The sequence below is a fragment of the Mesocricetus auratus genome, unplaced genomic scaffold, assembly GCF_017639785.1.
Source record: "Mesocricetus auratus isolate SY011 unplaced genomic scaffold, BCM_Maur_2.0 Super-Scaffold_100676, whole genome shotgun sequence".
NCBI lineage: Eukaryota > Metazoa > Chordata > Mammalia > Rodentia > Cricetidae > Mesocricetus > Mesocricetus auratus.
The window spans coordinates 66,745,146-66,763,620 of record NW_024429266.1 but is presented as its reverse complement, the minus strand read 5'-3'; the positions used below and the strand labels follow the sequence as shown (position 1 = coordinate 66,763,620).

General features: G+C 39.0%; 1 long non-coding RNA gene across 1 annotated transcript in view; it reads right to left on the bottom strand.

Annotated features, from left to right (window-relative positions):
- LOC121137204 overlaps nt 1-16,889 on the bottom strand; it is a 112,199-nt gene extending 95,310 nt beyond the window's left edge. Inside the window, exon 1 of the long non-coding RNA XR_005874435.1 lies at nt 16,849-16,889. This is a non-coding gene — a long non-coding RNA (uncharacterized LOC121137204). The remainder of the gene's footprint in view (nt 1-16,848) is intronic.
- Nucleotides 16,890-18,475: the final 1,586 nt, after the last annotated feature.

Genomic DNA, 18,475 nt, shown 5'->3' with positions numbered 1-18,475 from the left:
CAGCTTAGATGAGAGAGAGAGAGAGAGAGAGAGAGAGAGAGAGAGAAACAGAGACCCATACAAACAGACAGAAAGACAGAGAGAACACACACACACACACAGAGGGAGAGAGAGAAAGAGAGAGACAGAGACAGACACAGAGAGAAAATGCCCCCATCAGATTGCCTGTAGATTATTTTCTAGATTAATGGTTGATGTTGGAGGGCCCAGCTCACTGTTGGCAATAGCATCCCTGGAGAAGTGGGCCTGTTGTGTGGGAAAGAGGAGGCTGAATAATCCTGAATGAGCAAGCTAGTGAGCTGCATACTCTGACTCCTGTATCAGTTTCTATCTCCAGGTTCCTACCTTGAGTTCCTGCCCTGACATCCCTCAGTGATGGAGTGTAACTTGAGAGTTATAATATGAAATGAAACCTTCCCTCTCAAAATTGCTTTTGGTCATGGTATTTATCACACCAAAAATAGTAAGATGTCATCTGAGCATGGACACACATCGCAACATTTCAGGCACCTGGATGCCCTTCACATTGTCCTCAGAGAAGGTAAGGGCTTAATGTCCCTTAGCTACACTTTTTTTAAAGATCCCTACCCTCTCTCTCCTTGTCTATGTGTGTATCTGTGCATTTGTGTATGTTTGTCCACACACAGTTGGGTATGTGATTGTCCACATGAATTTGCATGTGAGTGTATCCACAAGTATTTGCTTGTGAGAGTGTAGGCAAAGTTCAGAACAGAGAAGCTTCACTTTCTCGTTGTTTGAGATAAGGTATCTTGCTGTTCACTGCCGTCTTCTCCTTCTGATAAATGGTATTAAATTAACAATCTATAAACTTCAATTAGCAACACAAAGTATACAGAATCAACAATGTTCTCATGTGTAATTCTTTTGGTCAATCCACAATTCTGGAGCAATGACTGAGCATTTGCAAAGTACCAAAGTCTACAATTGATACAAAGGATTTGGAAGCTTACAAATTGACACCTGATTCAAAAGGCTGTCTCTATTTATTTGAAGCTACTATTTGTTCTGTCTTAAGGAGATGGTTTATACTGGTTTTCAGTTTCTTGTCATCCATGAACCTTAGCCTAGGTTCCAAAGGCACCAAATAGTGCCTGGAAATTATGAATTCTACCCTTAGAAATTGGTTCCTCACATTACAATGACAGACTCTGGAATTGTTCCCAAGGTTTGACTCATAACTGCAGGGTGTCTTTGAATGTTATATTGTCATCAATTATCCAATACAAAGCTATTATAGTCGATTCAAATCACCCAAAGATTGATGGACTTGCCACCAAAAGAATAATGAAAGGAACTGCTATGGTGATGCTTGCCAAAATCTAGAATATGTGGTTCCTGTGACAGTAGGACAAGAAATAGATTATGAGTGAAAATTGTGGCAAATGCTGTTTAGATGTCATGGCACAGGTACTTCGTGAAATTCAACCCTTCTTATCTGGTCAGAACAATGTAATGGAAAGAGCCAAGTGATGGAATCCAAAACCCAGGCCACTTATTTAATTTAGCACATATCTACTGTGTGTCTACTGTAGGTTTCACACAATTTGAAGTACTCAAACTACAGTTTACAACAGGACTATGCTTTAGTGGAGTGTCATTGAATAATGATACTAGTTATCCAGATGGAGCCATGTGGAATTCTGGAGAGAGCTACAACAGGCTGTTGCCACAGGAGTGTTTGAGCCATGTCAGATGACAGAAAGAGGGGTGTAGGAAGGACATAACTGGAAAGTGATATACGAATCAGTTGAAGACAAATCAAGTAAGTGTGACACACAAGAAAGAGTGTGAAGTTTCAGGAGGAGGACATAGGCAGTGCCCTGGCAAGTGTAGGTGCTACTCCCAGAACACTCAGTGTCCATGTAAGTGCCTTATCATACTTAGCATAAGTAACCTCTTGTTAAGAACACATGATTTGCTACACATAAGAAACAAAATGTGCTGCTTGGAGCCTCCTGAGGCCTTGAGACTGTGCAAGGGGGAACCCATCCCGGTGGATCAGGCCATCCAGAAACCTGTCAATGTCACAGTGCCAGTTGCACCTCCACCCATGGGGAGAGGAAAGCCATCTGAGTATTGGACCTGCTTGCACCCACTGGAATTGAACCTTGGACCTGTACCGACCAGGAGAGGGAGAGGCCCCAACCGGCACACATTGGAAGAAGGGATGTGAAGACAAAAGTAAGAACACAATTAACAACAGAAAGATCAATATGATGCCACCAGAGTCTAGGGTCTCTATACCAGCAAGACCTAAACATACCAACACAGATGAAGCAGAAGATAATGACCCTAAAAACAACTTTATGAAGATGATAGAGACCCTCAAAGAGGAAATGAGAAAAGCCCATAAAGAAATGGAAGAAAAAGCAAACAAAAGAATTCAAGAAATGGAGGAAATGACAAACAAAAAATTGCAAGAAATACTCAAATCTCTTAAAAAAAAACAAAGAAAGCCAAAAAATAAAATAACAAAACAAGTGAAAGAGACAATCAAAACAGTGCAAGGCTTGAAAGCTGAAATATAGGAAAAAAACACAGTCTGAGGGAATGCTGGAAATAGAATTTGGGTAAATAACCAGGAACTGCAGATGCAAGCATAACCAGCAGAATACAAGACATGTAAGAGAGAATCTCAGGCACTGAAGATACAACAGGAGAAATAGATTCATCCACCAAAGTAAATCTTAAGTCTAACAAATCCCTAACACAAAATATACAGGAAATATGAAAAGATCAAACCTAAAAATAAAAATTATAAGAAGGTGAAAAACCCACTTCAAAGGTGCAAAAAACATATTCAACAAAATTATAGAAGAAAACATTCCCAACCTAAAGAAAGACATGCTAATGTAAGTACAAGAAGCTTACAGAACACCAAACAGAATGGACCACAAACAAGTCCCCTCACCATAAATAATTAAACACCAAACATACAGAATAAAGAGAGAATATTAAGAGCAGGAAAGGATAAAAGCCAAGTAATGAATAAAGGCAAACTTATTAGAATTATACCTGACTTCTCCATGGAAATTCTGAAAGGCAGAATGTCACTAACATATATTATAACAACATTAAGAGACAACAAATGCCAGCCCAGACTATTATAACCAGCAAAGAGTTTAATCACTATAGATGGAGAAAAGATGTTCCATGACAAAACCAGATTTAAATAATACATATCTACTACTCCAGTCCTAGAGAAAGTTCTGGAATTAAAACTCCAACCCAAGGTAGCGAACTACACTCACAAAAACATAGGCAATAGGTAATCTGACAAAGAGACAAAAAAGGGGGTGTGAATTCACACACAGTACCACCAACAACAACAAATCCAAAACATACAAGAATTAACAATAAATGTACATGAATATCCCTCAATATTAATGGTCTTACCTAAACTATAAAACACACAGGCTAACAGAATGATTAGGAAGACAGAATCCATCATTATGCTGCATACAAGAAACACACATCAACTTCAAATACATATGTTACCTAAGAGTTAAGGGTTGGGAAACGATTTTCCAATCAAGTTGACCCAAGAAACAAGCAGGAGTAACAATCCTAATATCTAACTAATCAGATTTCAAGCCAAAATCAATCAAAAGAGATGAAGAAGTTCATTTCACATTCATCACAGGAAAAAAATCCATCAAGATGAAGTCTCAACTCTGAATATATATGCCCCAAATAAAAAGGCATCCACATTCATAAAAAAATATTACTAAAACTCAAACCACACATGAAACCTCACACACTTATAGTGGGAGACTTCAACACCCCACTCTCACCACTAGACGGGACCACCAGACAGAAACTCAACAAAGAAACAAAGGGCCTAGAAGTTATGACACAATTGTTTTTAGCAGACATCTACAAAACATTCATTCCAAACACAAAGAATACAACTTCTTCTCAGCACCAAATAGAACCTTCTCTAAAATTGTCTAAATACTTGGCAACATAGCAAACTTCAACAGATACAAAAAAATGGAATAACTCCTTGTATCTTATCGGATCACCATGGTTAAAGTTAGAATTCTACAACAACACAAACTGGAGAAACCCTAAAAACTCATGGAAATTGAACAATGTGCAGTTGCACCATTCCTGGGTCAAGGAAGAAATAAAACAGAAGAAATTATAGACTTCCTAGAATTCAATGAAAATGAAGACATATCACACGCAAACTTGTGGGACAATTTGAAAGCACTGCTAAGAGGAAAGTTAATAGCACTAAGTGCCCACATGAAGACACTGGAGAATAGTGACGCTAGAGAATTAACAGCACAACTGAAAACTCTGGAAGACAGGGAAACAAACTCATCCTGGAGGAGTAGATGCCAGGAAATAATCAAATTGATGGCTGAAATCAATAAAGTAGAAACAAAGAAAATAATACAAACAATGTAACAAAGAGTTGGTTCTTCAATAAAATCAACAAGATAAACAAACTTTTACAAACTAACCAAAAGCCAAAGAGACAAATTAACAAAATCAGAAATGAAAAGGAGTACATAACTATGGATACTAAGAAAATCCAGAGAATTTCTAGATTATACTTTGAAAACTTGTACTCCACAAAATTTAAAAATTTAAAGTAAATGTACAATTTTCTGGATATATATTCACCAAAATTAAATCAAGAACAGATAATCAATTTGAATAGATTTATAAATCCTAAGGAAATAGAAGCAGACATCAAAAGTCCACCAAAGGGGGAAAAATAAGAAAGTCCAGAGATCCAATTAAAAAGTGGGTTACAGAACTAATTAGAGAATTCTCAATAGAGGAGTATAAAATGACTGATAAACACTTAAGAAAGTGCTCAACATCCTTAGCCATTTGTTTTCACAAATGCAAATCTAAACAACTCTGAGATACCATCTTACTCCTGTCAGAATGGCTACAATAAAAAACACCAATGGCAGTTTATGCTGAACACTTCATGGAGAAAGGGGAACACTCCCCCACTCCTGGTGGGAGTGCAAACTTTTACAGCCACTTTGGAAATCAACATGGCATTTCCTCAGGAAATTAGGAATCAGTGTATCTGAAGATCCAGCAATTATACCCTTAGGCATATTCCCAAAGGATACACACTCATACACCAAGAACATCTGTTCAACTGTGTTCATAGTAGCAGTATTTGTAATAGCCAGAACCTGGAAGCAACATAGACACCCCTCAGCTGAAGAATGGATAAAGAAAATGTGGTATATTTACACAATTGCATATTATTCAGTGGAAAAAGAACAATGTAATCTTGAAATTCACAGACAAATGGATGGAGCTACAAGAAACCATCCTGAGTGAGATAACCCATTCACAAAAGGACAAACCTGGTATGTACTCATTCATATATGGATATTATACATAGAGGAAAGGATTACCAGCCTACACTTCACACCTCCAGAGAAGCTAGGAAATAAGGAGGACCCTAAGAGAGACATGCATGGTCTCCAGAGAAGCGGTAAGGGACAAGATGTATTGAGCAAATTGGGAGGATGGTGGGGGGGTGATGGGAGAAAGAGTTAGGAGAAAGAGAAGGGGAGGGGAGAGGAAGATATGAGGGAACAAGAAGATTGACTGGGGGTAGAGTAGAGAAGAGCAAGAAAGGAGATACCATAATAGAGGGAGCCATTACAGTGTCAAAGAGAAATCTGGCACTAGGGAAATGTCCAGAGATCTACAAGGATAAACCTAACGTAGAATCTAAGCAATAGAGAAGATGCTACCTTAAATGCCCTTCCCCTATAATGTGATTGATGACTATCTTAAATGCCATCCTAGAGCCTTCATCCAGTAGCTGTTGGAAACAAAACAGACACCCACAGTTAAGCACTGAGCCCAACTCCTGGAATCCAGTTGTAGAGAGGGAGGAGTGATGAGCAAAGGGGTCAAGACCATGCTGGGGAAACCCACAGAAACAGCTGACCTTAAGAAGCAGAAGCTTATGGACCACAGACTGACAGCTTGGAAACCAGTATAGGACAGAACCAGGCTCCATGCACACGGGTGTCAGTTTTGAAGTCTGGGCAGTCTATGGGGTCCCTGGTAATGGAACAGTACTTATGCCTAATGTATGAATTGACATTGGGTGCCCATTCATCATAGAGGGATACTCACTCAGCTGAGACACATGGGGGAAGGCCTAGACTCTGCCTCAAATGATGTGAAAGACTTTGATGAACCCCCATAGAAGACCTCACCCTTTCTATGGAGCAGAAGAGGTATGGGATGGGTGCCGGTGGGGGGCATGGAAGAATGGGAGCGAGAGAGAACTAGGATTGATATATAATATAAGATTATATCTAATTTAAATTAAAAAGAGACAAAATGAGGCATGGAAAGTTTGTTTGGTGCATAAAGCACTTGCCTCACAAGCATGAAGATCTGAGTTTTGTTCCCCAGAACATAAATGAAGATGGATGTATTTGTAGATCTGTAACTCCAGTGTTCCTTTTTACAATTTATTTATTTTATTTAAGTTAGAAACAAACTTGTTTCACATGTCAATTCCAGCTCCCTTACCCTCCCCTCTTCCTTGTCCTCCCCACCAGTCCCGCCAGTCCCCTACCCAATCTCCACTCTGATCCTCAGGGAGGGTGAGGTCCTCCATGATGGATCTGCAGAGTCTGTCATTTCATCCAGGGCAAGGTCTAGGACCTCCTCCAAGAGTCTATGCTGAGAGGTCATCCCTTGTTTTGGGATGGGCACTCAAAGTCTATTTGTACACCAGGGATAAATACTACCCAAGGCCCCATAGATTACCTAGGCCTCCTCACTGACACCCACATTCAAGGGGTCTGTGTCAGTCCCATGCTTTCCACATAGCCATCAGTCTAGGGACCAAGAGCTCCCCCTTTTTCAGGTCATCTATTTCTGTGAGTTAAACCAGCCAAATTTTAATTCCTTTGCTCATCAGTTTTCCCTTTCTGTCACTGGATTCCAGGAGTTCAGTGCAGTGTTTAGCTGTGGGTGTCTGCCTCTGCTTATGGCCAGATGAGAGGCTGAGACACACATCCGTTCCCTGAAACCCACAATCTAGGAGGCCTGAGATACATACCAGAGAACAAGAGACCTCTTCTCAAACAAGATAGAAGGCTTAGACCCACATTTAAGGTTGACCCTTGATTTCCACATATACCCTCTGGCACTCTGTCGTACAGCAGTTTTTTCTAAAGTGTTACATTCTTATAAGGCTCCCAAGAAAACCAACATCATATGTATGAGATGTGGAATCTTGCTAACAGGAGATCACTTGAACCTTCAGGATTGCCTGCAGCTGGTGCAGGGAGTTCTAACATTCAGGTGTCCTGAGTTATCATGTGGTGGGATGAGCTTTTTGTATTGCCCTTGTCCCTTATGCATTACTCCTCACTCATGTTCCTGTCAGCAGCCCCAATACAAATGCATGCGTTCATCAAGTTGGACTTTGTTGCTGTCTTATTCACTGTTCTATTGCAGTGAAAATACACCATGACCAAGGCAACTCTTATCAAAGAAACAGTTCAGTTGGGGACTTGCAGTTTCAGAGGATTTATTATTATCATGGTGGGAATCATGGCAGCATACATAGCAAACATGGTGCTGGAGAAGTAGGTGAAAGTTACATCCTGATCCAAAGGCAGAGAGAAGACTTGGGATGGGCTTTTGAAACCTCAAAGTCCACTCCCAATGACATATTCCTCCAACAATGTCATACCTCCTCATCCTTACAAATAGCACTACTCCATGTGTGTATCTTGTGTCTCCCCAGGAAAAGCTTGTCTACCATACTCTCCACAAGAACATAGGAGGACTAGGTGTGTGTGTGTGTGTGTGTGTGTGTGTGTATGTGTTTTATGGTCCCAGGAAAAAAGTTGTCATACAATAAGATCCACAAAATGTGTGAGTGCCCACACTGACAATTATAAGAAAAAGTTAATATCATAAAATACCTCAGATATGCCTACATATACACAGGGACAGACTGCAAAATGTAATCACAGTTGTTAAAATAGGAAACTAAATCTTATGTAGATTAATGGACTTTAGAACTAGAAACAGCTTTGCACACTGACTGGGAGAATAAAGGCTCTATATTCCAAGTAAAATTAGGAGCCATGGGGGATTCTGTAAAATAGGAAAGGAGGTTAAGTGTTTGATAACAAAAATAAAATATTTCACAGAACTTCTGATCGCTAATAGAGCCAGAAATAAAAAAATAAGATTAAGCCAACTAATACTGAAAAATGTATCTTAAAGCAGTCTTCAATGATACTACAAAACAGGAGATTAATTCTAAACAATTATCTTAAAGCAAGAAATAAGATGAGATAACATCAGTGAACTTTAAGATGCTGGAGCCTTATCAAAAGTGAGAGGCTTAAGAACAGCATGCAAATATTTTTCTCTTATTTAAAAAATTTGTATCTGTCAACTGAGCTACTATACAACAGCTCAAGAGTGTGAGATAGGGAAAGAAGGAAAGCTGATAAAATTCACTATTAAAACTGATTATTCATATTTTAAGAACGAATAATAAAACCATCCGTAGGTTTTTAGAAATCTCCTCCACACAACACATACACACACTACACGTACACAGATACATGCATGACACACAAAACACATGCACATGCAACACAGATCTATATCACACACAGTATACATGGCATAACACATACATATATGCACAAACAAATATATCCATGATAAAGAAAAATTTTAAGTATTATGTTGGTCACTTGATTTTCCTAATTCATGTTTCCTATCACCTCAGACAGCATGATGTTACTTTATTGATTCTCTGTATTTCAATAAGATGCGTTGACTAAAAAGACTCAATATTACACTGTGCTTACAGGCCAGAGTGCTGTGCTCATCTTCTCCAGGGATGTTGAATAAGTAGCAAAGGTTATGTGTATTCCCAGTGTGTGAACGTCTAGGTACAAAATACTTACGTTTGAAACCGAGGGTCCCTGTCTACTGCCTGACTCTTTCCAGTGCCCACACACTCGCAAATGACATTGTGCTTTCTCTCCAAGACTTTAATAAGCAAACAAACAAAGGGGTATGGACCACTCACAAGAGACTCTGCCAGTAAAGCTAAGCTCAATGTGTGTGGCTATAAACCTAGTAAAGGAGAAGATGAGAAATGAAGAACTGGTCCAGACTAGCCTGGGTTAAATGGCAAAGACTGTATCTCAATGGAAGGAGGAGAGGGAGCGCAATGGAGAGAAGTACACTGAAGTCTTGATACAGAGGCTAAAGAGTGTGCTTTAAATCATTACTCATTTGTTTTATACAGACTTCCTATAAGGATCAATGGGATCTATTTCCTACAATGTCTGAGTTCCATCCCCAGGACCAACACAGAAGGAGATAATTGAGTCTTGCAGAACCCCTGTAAGATACAAGATATTGCTCTAAGTCCAAACCTAAGTGCCAGACAAGGGAAAGCCTCACTTATAGTTTTTGGTTAGAGCTGGGCGTTGGTGGCGCATGCCTTTAATTCCAGCACTCGGGAGGCAGAGGCAGGTGGATCTCTGTGAGTTCAAGGCTAGCCTGGTCTACAGAGCAAGTTCCAGGACAGCCTCCAAAGCAACACAGAGAAACCCTGTTTCAAAAATGCAAAACAATTTTTTTTGGTTAGGAGAACCAAAGATTCACTATAATACAGGTTATTGTTTTATGCCTTGGGTGGCCCACAGATCTTGAAGGTAAGACCCTGTTGATTAAGGTACCATATACTGGACACAGGACTTTGAGAATTTGAGCTGGAATTGATTTATAAGCCACACACCTGAGTATCAGTTTTCATAATATTGAAAGAGAGAACTGAAAGATTGCAAGAATCAGAGGACCAGGGTGTCTTCTCAGAGACATTGCCTCTTATATATGCCCAGAAAGTTGCACTCTTGATATCTGAAATGTTAGGTCAACTAAACAAAGCTTGTATGACAACACCAATTGACATGCTAGCATTCTGGGATCCCACCCCTAAACGAAGAGGTATGTCCTCTAGATTAATGGCTGCTGAGAGAGGGAAAACGATTCTTCTCTAGAGATGAATAGAGATAAATCTCTTGTATGTTATCCATTCCCAAGTGGGCATGCAGGCATGCTCACATTATGACATTATGAGCATTGCTAATTGATCTTGATAGTGTGTATGTGTGTATTTCTCTCTCTCTCTCTGTGTGTGTGTGTGTGTGTGTGTGTATGTGTGTTTTGCAAGAAGAGAGACTATGAATTTGAGAGGGAGTGTGGGAGTACACCGATGTTTTATGGGGCATACAACATGCAACAAATTTCATACTCACATATGAAATTCTTAAAAAATATTTCTAGTTAAAAGAAAAAGGGAAAATTACAGTGAGTTTTCCAGGAATGGTGGGGAAACTCTTCAGGAGTGTGCCAAGAGTCTGCCAGAGAAGGTGTTTGTGGACCATGTTTTCCTGAAACATGACTGCCTGTGTTTCACACAGTGGATGGAGCAGATCTGCAGGCAGTGAAAGATGGCAACAATAGTCTCTGCTATGACCTTTCCTGGGCTCCTCCAGGGGAGGAAGATTTTTTTAAGGCTATTATCTACTAAAAATCTTTAGTGACATTCAAGAAGGTTAATGAAGGGGCTGGCAGTGAACCTAGTGTGTGGAGTGCTTCCTAGAGTGGATGAAGTACCAGTTTCAGTACCAGGACTGCATAAACTGGGTGTGAAGGTACACATGTCATGCCAGCATTGGGAATTCAAAACATAAGGGTCAAATTTCAAAGTGATCTTCAGCTACAAAGGAAATTTTCAGCTCACTTGGACTACATGGGACATTGTCTCAAAAAAAAAAAGCAAACAAACAAAAATTGGTGAATATTATAGCTTCCACCTTCACGGCTCAAATTCATGGTCTTAACCTTTGCCCATTGGGCTTATAACATGTAATGTAGTTTCCCACTCACTTTTAGCAACCAAAATCTTTATTATCAGTTTGTTTTTATTTTATTTTCTTGTGCTTCAGCATCCAGAGTCTATAGTTTGGGTTAGAATGCTAAAGAAATCTTCCCTTGCCAGGTTTGTCTAGGGAGATACTTCATCAGCTACAAAGGTTTTCTTCTTGTCTTTTGGAATCAGAATTTTGGAACGAGTCCATATTATAAAGTTCACCAAATGGAAGTAACCAAGGACTAGAGCTCTTGGAATATCTTGGTTAGTAAAGCCCTTCCTTGCTAGCACAAGGTCCTGAACACACTTAGCAGTGATGATATATGCAATGATATGTGCTCCCAGAACTGGGAAGGTGGTGACAGGCAGGTCATTGGCAGTCATTGGCCAGTCAGTCTAGCCTACTTAGTGAACTCCAGGCCAGCAAGATACCCTGCCTCAAAGGATGTGGATGTTGTTCCTAAAGATGACAATAAGGTGATTCTGTTCTCCACACTCACACACATATGAACATACACAAACACACACACACACATACTCACACACACATGAATGTGTACACATAAATATGTGCAGACATACATATATAGACATGCATACATTAAAAATAAGCAGCAAAAGAAACGTAATGAAAAACATTTTGTGTTTAAAGTGCTCTTTAGACTCCATTCCTTTTATTGTTTCCTTGTTTCTTTCACTGATATGTGTACGTCTGCCATTCTGTTGTGGAATCTATTTGCTGAGAGCAGTGTTACTCATGACACATGTGAACAGTTTACCTTGAATATTTGTGATCATTTCACAAAAAATGATAAGTGCTATGGAAACTTCACTCCTTCCACTATGAAATTAGCCTACTATTATACAAACATTTGAAATCTAAATTTAGTATTTAAAGGGAGAGATTCTGTGACTATCATTAGGAAGAGATCAAAATATTATCCTTTGGATATTAAAAAATAAATAAAAGTAGTCAAAAACAACCATTTTGGAGGTCTGAAGTACAATCAAGTATAGAGAACAGGATGGGAGGAGACTGTTCCTAGAAACCTCATTGGCTTCTTGATGAGGATGGCAGAATTTCCTGGGACCTGCAGCCTTCTGCCCGGGCCTGCTCTTAATCCATCTTGTTGAGAGATGATTCCCTCATAAAATAAGAATCCAGAGTGCCAGAACAGTGAACTTAGTTTGGCTTGAAGGCCAAATACTCCTGTTCCCACTTCAAGTAAATATGAATATTTCATGAGGCAATGCTCAGAAAACCCTCTGTGAGCCCACATTTGCAGGAGTACAAACTATCCAATGACTGGATGAATAGAACTTGTTTGTTTTCATCCTGTTTTTGTGTGAGCATATAAATGAATGGGTTTCACTGTGATTTTTGTCATCTGCAGATAATATATTTCCTGCCTGTCTCCCCACTGAGCTTCCTTATCTCCCCATGTTTCTGGTCTCCTTCCTTCAAAAAGCAGCCCCTCTTCTGCCACTGTGACACATGTACCCCATACTCTTTCCTCTTCCCCTCTTTCAAGACTGCTTCCTTTTCTTTCATATTCCTATTCTATTTCCACCACACACAGAAAAAATATAAATAAAAAAGTATACATATGAATTTATGACTAAGTAATTCTTTCTTTATACTTACTTCTATGTCTTTAAATATATTTGAATAGACACACACACACAAACTTATACTTGCTTCTATGTAGTTAAGACTTTGTGTGTATAAGTATATACATAGATACAATTTCGAGTCTAATTATTTTTTTCTTTTTCTATTTACTTCATATGTTTAACTATATGTACATACATCATATTAGCAAAAATATAAACTTCCAAGTATATTAAATCCATAAATGCATAATAATATATGTAATCAAAAATAAAAATACTTACAAGTACATATAGACAAATATGAATATGTTTATATTTTTATATACTTAATTTTCTGTGCTGACTAGTTGTATGTCAGCTTGACACAATCTGAGTCATCAAAGGGGGGAGTCTCAGTTCAGAAAATGCCTCCATATCTGGGCTGGTGGTCCTGGGTTCTAATAAGAAAGCAGTTTGAACAAGCTATGAGCAGTAAACCAGTGAGTCTAACTTCTCCATGGCATCTGGATCAGCTCCGGACTCAATGATATGGCACTGCTTGTGTTCCTGCCTTTATTGCTCTTGATGATGAGCTATGGAGTATAGAACTGTTAGTGAAATAAACCATTTATTTATTTCCCTGGTTAGGTTGTACCTTACAATGACAGCTGAAGTTGGTAATTTGTAAGAGTCATCCTGGTAATACTGGTATTGTCTATCTGCTCAAACAGAGGCTGCACCTGAATCTACTGATGTTTCTCAGGCAGCAGACTGGTGTGACTTTTATGTCCCACTGTATTCACTTCTTTCTGGTGTCACCAACTGTGGCTTTTGAGTGCATCTTTATCATTGTATTCACCAGTAAAGACTCAGGAGTCAGAGGCTGGGGTGAAAACCTGCTAGCTCAGAGAGGTTGAAGAGCAGCTGGCTGACCTTCCCTCTTAGTTGGCAACTCAGAAAGATCATGTCATTTAGCTATGCAAAATCAAAATGATCACTACACTCAAAGTCCCTCCCTACTACTTCCTGGGCATCTCTCTGTCCATTTTCAGACTTCCTCTGACTCCCAGTGATTACTTTTTGTCAAGTAGTTGATGGGTCCTCCTGACCCAAGGTTGATTTTATTTAAATAACACAGATGCAAAATCAGTACTCACAGTGTGATCGAATATTCCATCATACACTGTTTGTGAAGGCATGAAAGAATCATGAAAAGCAGGTGAGGTTTAGCTCAGTGAGAGTTCAGGGTAAACATTGTAGAAGGTTTAGCCTCAGTAGCAGTTAAGCCCTAGACTAAGGCTTGGCATCATGAACAGTGCCTAGGAGAGGCTACTGGTGAAAGTGCTGCCCAGTTTCAGCAAATATCTCAGCATTTTGGAGATGCCAGTACCATGGAATGATTACCAAGGACAGTAGTAATAGTGCAGTAGAGGATGCCAGAATCTGGAAGGCAAGCTGTGTATGATGCATAGGGTGGAGCAAGAGAAGTGACCCAAATCCTTTGGAGGAGCCCAGAGATCATGAATGATACTGGACATAGAATTTGGTTTTGCTTTGTTCAGATTGTAACTGTGCTCGGGTTCTTCCTTCTTAAAGTGAAAGGGTATTTAATATAATTTTGATTTTTACAGGAATCCACAGTTAAGATTCTGATTATTGATGGGGGAAGGCCCAGCCCATTGTGGGTGGTACCACCTCAGTGCTGTGGTCCTGAGTGAATAAGAAAGCAGGCTCAGCAAGTCATAGGAATCAAGCCACTAAGCAAAACTTCCCCATGGCCTCAGCATCAGCTTCTAACCCATGTAAGTTCCTGATCTGCTTGAGTTCCTGTACCCACTGCTTTGGAATATAAACTGCTATATAGAACTGTGAGTGAAATCAATCCTGTCTCCAAGTTACCTTTGGGCATGGCATTTCATCATAACAATAATAACTGTAGTTAACACACTCTTTCTGTGTGTATAAATCTAACTCTAGATTTTATACACATGTAATGTTTCTTTCTGAGGCTAAGTCTTTTCACTTTACATGGTGACCTCCACGTCCATTTCCTACAAATGTGATAATTTTATTTTTCTTTATAACTGAATATAATTATATTGTGTACTTGTATCACATTTTCTTTATCTTCCCATGTGCTGATGGACAACCAACCAAACATGGATCAGAGTCTGACTCAGAAACTTGGAGATAATAAACGTGTGCTTTGATTTAAGCTGTTAAGCTTTAGGGTGATTAGTTTCATGGCTAGAGAGAACACAGTGCTTCAGTAAACACAGATGTGTAGGTAACTCTCTAGAGTGTTTTGGATATACTCATGGGAAATCATACCCTAGTTGTAGTTTCCTTGTCTTATTTTGACAGATTTCCAGATTGATTATCATTACCATCCTCTACTCTAGGACCCAAAAGTATATTTTTTGCTTCTAATCATATAAATCTAAGTCCTACTAACTCTAAATTTTGAACAAGATAAATTCAGCAGAAGGAGATGAAATGCTTCCTCTTCTAATCACCATATTGTTTATAGCCCCTCATAACAGGGGAGACAGAATTCAAGGATGGACATTAATGATCCCTGCTTCCTGGCATCCATGTCCTTGTAGAGTCCCTTCTCCTTGAGTGTTTGGCTTGTAACCAAGAGAATACAACTCCAAAGGAGCACTTCTTCAAAGATTAGCTCAGAAAGAACATGGCTTCCCTTCTGCCAGCTGATTGTAAACTTAGCTGAAGCCAGCTGCTATGGCAGAGAAGCCCAGATGTCAGGGAACTAGGGATGGTTCTTGGCTAATTGCCAGTGAAGAATTAAAGCCCTAAATCCTGTCACTGACATGGAATTAAAACCTTGCCAACTACATGGTGAGCTTGGAAGGGAATGCTTCCCTAGGCAGGCCTTGAGAGGAGCACAGACTCCTTGCCAAAGACTTGCTTGCAGTCTTCTAAGACATTACAAGCCAGAGACTCCAGCCAAACACGGCTCAGATTCTGAATCAGAAACTTGGAGATAATAAACGAGTGCTTTGATTTAAGCTGTTAAGCTTTAGGGTTATTTGTTCCATAGCTAGGCAGAACACAGAAAGGAGACTTGATCACTGAAGCTTCTGTTGCTGCATTCCCTGGAGTTTGCTCCTCTGAAACAAGTTCTGATTCTCTCACCTTCTCACTGTCCCCTCCTCCTGACTAGGTCCAGCTAATGCTGAATGCATGTAGCATAGATACTGACAGCCAGTTTCCCAGGAAAAACAACACACTTTGGGAGACTTGTTCTGATTAAACATGATGTTCGATTTTTATACACAGTCTTACAGTTCCCAGTTTGCCCAAAGAGAAAATCAGTGATGCTGTATCACAGCACTACAAAGCTGCATTGATTGACGAAGCAACTTTTATCTATTGTTTTCATATAGAGTACATTTTTCTGTTCAATTCTTCAAATTCATTTTTACAAATTACTTTGTCATATGCACATAGACTCTATCATTAATTTCTGTTATTTCTATATGCACATTAATCTCAATTTTCTTTCATAGTTTCTGTATTTATTATGGAAAGGCTAAAACAAATGTGATTGAATGACACAGCAAAAGGTCATAGACATGTCCCACAAAAGAAAAATGAAAGTCCTATATTTCAAAATCAAATAAAAATCAGTAAATGACCTTTATTTCTTTTGTAACTCATAAACCTTCGTTTTACAATCATGAAAGATGAGCATGTCCAGAAGCATGACCTTGATGTGTTAGCCAGTTTTACTTTTCTAAAAACCAAACAAAACCCTGAGCTAATCAAAATTACAAGGAGAAATGGCTAAACTGGCTCACAGATTAGAGGTCTCAATCTGTGGTTCACTGGTCCTATTACATGGAGGGAAATTATAGCAGAACAAAACTGCCCACCACATTATTGGAAAGTAAAAGAGGAAGAGATCAGTTTTCAATAATCCCATTTAAGGGCTCACATTCAATGAACTAACGACACCCCACAATGTCCCATCTCCTAATGTTAGTGGAATTCTTATTATACTGAGATTTTTATCATGAGGATTTTTGGAGGGACACCAAAGAGTCAAATGGTAGCAACTTGCTTGTGACTCATCTCTATTGTACTGTAGACTATTCTGTAAAGAGAAGCTTTTTCTTTTGAGAGACGCCTTCCTGCCAGACTGGTTCTAGAGCCGCATCAGTCCCAAATAAACACACAGGAGGCTATATTAATTATGAAGCTGTTGGCCTTGCTTGTTTCTTACTGGCTAGCTCTGACTTAAGTAATTACCCCATAATTGTTAATCTAAGTATGTCTCTTACCAGAGAAGTTTACGGGCTTCCTACCCCATGGTGTTACATCTCGACTCTCTGTGTTTCTCCTTCCCAGAGTTCTCCTGGACTCCTAGTCCCACCTATCTTGGTTCCCTATTGGCTCAACAGTGCTTTATGACATAATCACAGGACTTCTCACATCATCTCCTCTTTTCTGTCTAAACAAAAAGAAAGGTCTTAACTTTAACATAGTCAAATTATATATAAAAGAACAGTTATCAAGTAAGAACATAGTTACAATATTTTGTCTATCAACATTTAGCAAGATTTAAAGAAAATATCATCTATCTCATTCTTGTGAGTCCAAAGTCCTATATGTAGCTTATATTTTATCATAACTAAGGAAAACTATAATTATAACTATCTGTCTTCAACTCCATCAAAGACCACAGAAGGATAATATATAAACACTAGGATTGACAGAGACATCTTACTGCCTGGACAGTCACCCGAAATTCCTTGGTAACGTTGGGGCATCCATCTTCAGCCCATAGGCCACAATATATCCAGAAGATTTCTCAACAAAGTAGGAAATTTCAAAACTGTCCATCTGCATTGGCAGTCTGTCAGTCATTTCTCTGTGTCCTGCAGAAAGTCTTGTAGACTCTTCCATGAAGTAGGAACACTGTAAGACTCAGTTCAGCAGTCACTTTCCTGTGGGTCCTGCATGTCCAGATTATACACCAACAGTCAAGCAGTACAGGCAAGAGCAGTTTCTTGTCCAAATGGCTAATCTTGCCATGTTGAAAGCAAACTCCATAACTAGTTTCTTCGATGCCCATCTTCCTCTCAGACGTAATTGGTGCAGCCAGGAGCAGACATTTCTCATTGTCAAGAAAAATCCTAACCCATTTTAAATGCCATTTTCTGAAGGTCCTTGAGAAGTTTGAAGACTATCTATCTGTCTCAAATACATCTCTATATATTTAGAAAACCTAACTTACCTAACTATAAGGTCTGACTACTATAAGTGACTATCGATAATCTGTATTTAATTACGCATTACATTTTAAAAGATCAGTATAAGCACAATACTTAATCAAGAGGAGAAATATACATATCACAAAATTGACCTTGAATTTGTATCAATAAATGAAAAACAATACCCATACCATAATTCCCCTTTTAGCCATTAAAAAGAGATTGGCTGTGATCATTAGCCAATTAAAAACAACCCCATTTAAATGAAAACAAAGATTTATAAACAAGATGGGAATTAGGATGTTGCTCATTCCAAACTGCTCCATGCTGGAAGAGAGTGCTGTTCATACCATGGGGATCATGACAAAACTCAGAAACCTGTATAAGTCCGTATTTTCAGGGTCTGTGAAGCTCCATCATCTTAGCTGTCTCAATTGTTGGAACACCTGGTCCACTGCTTCCAGGGGTCTTGGTTCATCAAACCACAGATGCCTGGAAGGAATCCTCAGCTTTTCATTTTCTATGGAAACATAAGCAAAATCTCCTTTCCCAAGTAACATATCCTTATACTTAAATTTTGAAGTCAAGGCATTTCCAAAAGATATAAGTTGAATTAATTTAGAAACATTTATAATCAAGTGTACTTTAGCAGCTGTTCCTTCCTGAGCAATCAAAAAACTGAAAAACACAATAG